Source organism: Triticum aestivum, chromosome 4B (genome assembly GCF_018294505.1).
Source record: "Triticum aestivum cultivar Chinese Spring chromosome 4B, IWGSC CS RefSeq v2.1, whole genome shotgun sequence".
In the NCBI taxonomy this organism is placed as follows: domain Eukaryota; kingdom Viridiplantae; phylum Streptophyta; class Magnoliopsida; order Poales; family Poaceae; genus Triticum; species Triticum aestivum.
Window position 1 is genome coordinate 251,222,627 of NC_057804.1, and position 5,937 is coordinate 251,228,563.

Here is a 5,937-nt window from a genome sequence, read left to right on the forward strand (position 1 = left end):
CGGTCTACTTGTTATGGACGTGATGCCTATATACATGATCATGCCTAGATAATCTCATAACTATGTGCTTTTCTATCAATTGCTCGACAGTAATTTTTTCACCCACCGTAATACTTATGCTATCTTGAGAGAAGCCTCTAGTGAAACCTATGGCCCCCGGGTCTATCTTTTATCATATTTGCTTTCAATCTACTTTTATTTGCATCTTTACTTTTTGCATCTGTATTATAAAATACCAAAAATATATTTATCTTATCATACTATCTTTATTAGATCTCACTTTCGCAAGTGGCCATGAAGGGATTGACAACCCCTTTATTGTGTTGGTAGCGAGTTCTTAGTTTGTTTGTGTAGGTGCGTGGGACTTTTGAGGAGCCTCCTACTGGATTGATACCTTGGTTATGAAAAACTGAGGGAAATACTTACGCTACTATCGCTGCATCACCCTCTCCTCTTCGAGGAAAACCAACGCAAGCTCAAGACGTAGCATGGGTCAAGTTAAGACCATCAAGTGCTTGGCGTGCATTGAAGGGGCTCTGATGGTGATACATCTCCAACGTATCTACAATTTTTGATTGTTCCATGCTGTTACATTATCATTCTTGCATGTTTTGCAATCATTTTATATCATTTTTTGGTTCTAACCAATTGACATAGTGCCCAGTGCCACTTGCTGGTTTCTGCTTGTTTTTTACATCGCAGGAAATCAATACCAAACGGAGTCCGAATGCAGTGAAACTTTTTGTGGCTTTTTCTGGACCAGAAGACACCGTATGGGCCAAGAAACTACCAGAGGGGTGCTCCGACGGGAGCACAACCCACAAGGGCGCGCATGGAGGCCCAGGCACACCCAGGTGGGTTGTGCCAACCTTGGTGGCCTCCCGCACCACCTCTTTGCTCTATAAATACCCCAATATTCCAGAAACCCTAGGAGAGTCGGCGAAAATCAATTCCAGCCCCCACAAGTTCTAGAAACACCATATCCAATCTAGACACCATCACGAGGGGGTTCATCATGTCCATTCGTACCTCTCCGATGATGCGTGAGTACTTCATTGTAGACCTATGGGTCCGTAGTTACTAGCTAGATGGCTACCTCTCTCTCTCTTGATTCTCAATACAATGGTCTCTTGGAGATCCATATGATGTAAGTCTTTTTGCGGTGTGTTTGTTGGGATCCGATGAACTTTGAGTTTATGATCAGATCTATGTTTTCATCCATGAAAGTTATTTGAGTCTTCTTTGGTCTCTTATATGCATGATTGATTATAGCCTCGTATTTCTTCTTTGATATTTGGGTTTTGTTTGGCCAACTTGATCTATTTTTCTTGCAATGGGAAGAGGTGCTTTGCGATGGGTTCGATCTTACGGTGCTTGATCCCAGTGACAGAAGGGAAAACAACACGTATGTATCGTTGCTATTAAGGATAACAAGATGGGGTCTATTTCTACATAAATAGATCTTGTCTACATGATGTCATCATTCTTATTGCATTACTCCATTTTTTCATGAACTTAATACACTAGATGCATGCCGGATAGCGGTCGATGTGTGGAGTAATAGTAGTAGATGCAGGCAGGAGTCGGTCTACTAATGTTGGATGTGATGCCTATATAATGATCATTGCCTGGATATCGTCATAATTATTTGAAGCTCTATCTATTGCTCAACAGTAATTGTTTTCCCACCGTTTGCTATTTTTCTCAAGAGAAGCCACTAGTGAAACCTACGGCCCCCGGGTCTCTTCTTTAATATATTTGCCTTTGTGATCTATTTTATTTGCTTTTATTTTCAGTTCTATGAAACCAAAAATACAAAAATATCTTTCTGCACTTTATTTTATTTGCGCTCCATTTATCCTATCTATTACAACTTTATCCCGTCTCCTCGCCAATTTCTGGCGTCGTTACCCGAAAGGGATTGACAACCCCTTTAACACGTCGGGTTGCGAGTATTTGTTATTTGTGTGCAGGGGCTGTTTACGTTGTATTGTGTGGTTCTCCTACTGGTTCGATAACCTTGGTCTCATCACTGAGGGAAATACCTACCGTTGTTGCGCTGCATCATCCCTTCCTCTTTGGGGAAATTCCGACGTAGTTCTAGCAGACATCAAAAGGAATTTCTGGTGCCCTTGCCGGGGAGGATCATCAACATCAACCAGGTCCCTAATAACAAATCTCATCTCCTTGCAATTTACATTATTTGCCATTTTCCTCTCGTTTTCCTCTCCCCCACTTCACAAAAATTGCCGTTTTATTCGCCCTCTTTTTCGTTCGCCGTTTTCTCGTCGGATCTGTTTTTGAGTGCAATCTTGTTGACCACCTTTTTTTGTTATGGATAGTTCTTCCCCTTTTTGTTTTTGAGTGCAATTTTGTTTGGACGGCCGGCTTATGCTAAATTTATGGCACAACCTTGTTATGTTTATCTGTAGCTTAAGATTTCGGGTTATAAGGGTACCATCACGGTGCATGCAAACAAACAGAAAGAAAAGGGGGCCATAATTCACGAAAGAATTGAAGAAAGCACATCTCGGATTGATAAACTTGAAGAAATTCTAGTAATTTAAGTACGCCTTTTTGCTTCGGCTACAACTATTGAAAAGACCCCTATAAAAATTAGCAAGGCTACTCAAGACTCTAAGAACAAGGGTGCAACTTCTAGTAATAATAAAGGAGGTCTGAAAATGATTAGTATTCACCCGGATTTTGTTGATGCTATAAGAGATCCTATGGATAAGAATGAATTTCTCAACTTTATGCCTAGAAGTTTTTCTATTTTACTTGCCAATTCTCCAAAGAAATCCGGTTGTGTGCTTGAAGAGTTGGAGAACAAAGATGACAAAACTTAGATCCTACGCATTATGCCTAGCTAGGGGCATAAAACGATAGCGCTCGTTGGGAGGCAACCAAACTTGTATATTTTTGCTTTTTGATTTTCTTGTTGTTTTTAATAAAATACACAATTATGCCTCTGGTTAGATGTGTTTTTGTGGTTTAAATTAGTGTTTGTGGCAAGCAAGGCCTTTGGGATGAATTGGGTGAGACTTGATTTCATCTTGCTGAAAAACAGAAACTTTTGCGCTCACGAAATTATTTTTCATTTTTATCAGAAGAGTGCTTTTGAGTTGATTCTTTTTGCAGAAGATTAATAAACAAATTGCTCACATCGTCCTATTTCTGATAGATTCTGTTTTCTTTGTGTTGTGTGCTTGTTTTGATGATTCTATGGTTTTCTTTGAAGAGTTTTTGCCATAGAAAAGTTGAAATAAAGTAGATATAATGCAAAAATAAAATATGAATGGGTTTTCAACATTACTTATAGTAGTGGTTTGCTTTCTTATACTAACGGATCTCATGAAGGTTTTGTTGAGTTTTGTGTGATTGAAGTTTTCAAGTTTTGGGTGATCTTACGATGGATGAAGGAATAAGGATTAGCAGAAGGCTAAGCTTGGGGATGCCCGAGGCACCCCAAGATAATAATCAAGAAGTAGCAAGCAACTAAGCTTAGGGATGCCCCCGAGTGGCCTCCCCTCTTTCTTCTAACAACCATCGGTATTTTACTTGGAACTATATTTTTATTCGTTGCATATTATGAGTTTTGCTTCGAGCGTCATGTTTGATATGAGTCTTTGATTGTTTTGCTCTGAGTTTTAATTCTTGAATCCTTGCTGGACACACCTTATGAGAGAGACAAAATTATGTTATGCTTGCTCCTATGCTTCACTAAAAAATTTAGAGCCTTGGAATTGCTCTAGTGCTTCACTTATATCTTTCTGAGCACGGTGTGCTTTGTTATATTTGAAGAAATGCTCTCATGCTTCACTTAGATTTATTTGGGAGTTGGTGATTTTTTTTAGAAATTCTCTCTTGCTTCACTTAGATTATTTTGAGAGAAAGAAATATTATGCTCATGTTCTTCACTTAAATTTGTTTGAGCTTATTAAAAGCAACATATGAAAATAGTTCCAAAGTGATAGATATCCAAGGAGGATGTAATAAAAACTTTCATGACGATCATTGGACAAAATAAACTTGGTTCTTAGTAATGGTTTTGAGATATGACGATCTGATATGTGAGTCATGTTGATGAGTAATTATGCTTTACTAAGAATATTGGTGTTAAGGTTTGTGATTCCCTATACAAGCACGAAAGTCAATAGTTATCCAATGAAATTACATCCTACTTGTGGTGCATTATTCGATGTTACTTATGCTTAATGCTCCGGTACGAGATTTTTCGTTTCTTGGTTGGGCGCTTCTCAATCTTTTTGCTAGCCTTCATTTTGCACTAAGTATGATCACCACTTGTGCATCCAAAACCCTTTAAACCTTTTTTGCCATATGAGTGCACTATACGTACCTATATGCAGTATTTCTGTGCCGTTCTAAGCAAATTTGCATGTGCCATCTCTAACTTCCAAAATAAATTTGTCTTTTGTGTGCTCGTACCGCTCGCGAGGCGGTGAGGGGTGGCCGGTGTTTTCCATGCTAGATGTGTCATTCTCATGATGAGTGTTTATACACTTGTCATTGCACGAGAGTACGGCAAAGGTATTAGGGATGCCCAGTCTCGAATTGAAAAATGAATTTACTTTATGTTGTAAAATAATAAATTCCTTGGAAAGTGTTGGTATGGAGGGCACCCTTGGATACAGTTAGCCATGGAAAGTGAAAGTATGGTGGAAAAAGGAATAAACTTTATTTTTTGTTTGGGAACCGCCTATGATGTATCTAGCATGGAAAGTATTGGGAACTCTAAGTCGTTTTCATTGGTGGGAAAAGTATGCCTCCCAAAATGTTTTTATCTCTCAATTTTCACTTTGAGCTCTGGCACCTCTACAAATCCCTACTCCCCTCTGTGAAGGGCCTTTCTTTTACTTTATGCAATTTTTATTTTGAATTTGAGTCTCCATCTTATCTTAGAAGGCAGCAACTAAGTAGCACTATGATCGTATTTGAGCACTGGGTTTAGCTAATATTCGAGTGTGTTTCATGAATGGATCAATGATTGAGCATAATGGGCTAGGGATAACTTGCTTTAGTGTTGATATTTTGAAAGACATGGTTGCTTGTTGATATGCTTGAGTATTAAATTCTTCATGTCAAAACTAGACTATTTCTTAGAACCATATAAAGTCCAAATGTCCATGCTACAAAGAAAAGATTATGTGATGATCATGTTAGGCAGCATTCCACATCAAAAAATTTGTTATTATCATTTACCTACTCGAGGATGAGCAGTAATTAAGCCTGGGGATGCTGATACGTCTGCAATGTATCTATAATTTTTTATTGTTCCACGCTGTTGTATTACAATCATTGTATATCATTTTTTGATACTAACTTATTGACATAGTGCCCAGTGCGAGTTGTTTTCTGCTTGTTTTTTATATCATGGGAAATCAATACCAAACGGAGTCCAAACGCAGCAAAACTTTTTGTGGATTTTTTTGGACCAGAAGACGCCGTATGGGCAAACAAAGTAGCAGAGGGGTGCTCCAAGGGGAGCACAACCCACCAGGGCGCGCCTGGGGGCCCAGGCGCGCCCAGGTGGGTTGTGCCCACCTCGGTGGCATCCCGACCGCCTCTTTGCTCTATAAATACCCCCAATATTCCAGAAACCCTAGGAGAGTCAACAAAAATCAATTCCAGCCGACGCAAGTTCCAGAAACACTAGATACAATCTAGACACCATCACGTAGGGGTTCATCATGTCCATTGGTGCCTCTCCGATGATGCGTTAGTGTCGGTGGAAAACGAGACCTATGGGATCACTGGAATCCCTACTACGGTCGGCGGGCACTGGGTTGTGGAAAGAGCAGGTCTAGGAGTGAGCACAAAGATCGTTTACCCAGGTTCAGGCCGCGAGGATGCGTAATACCCTAGTCCTGCTTTGGTGTATATTTGAGTGTTCTCGAGCTCTTGAACTAGCCACGA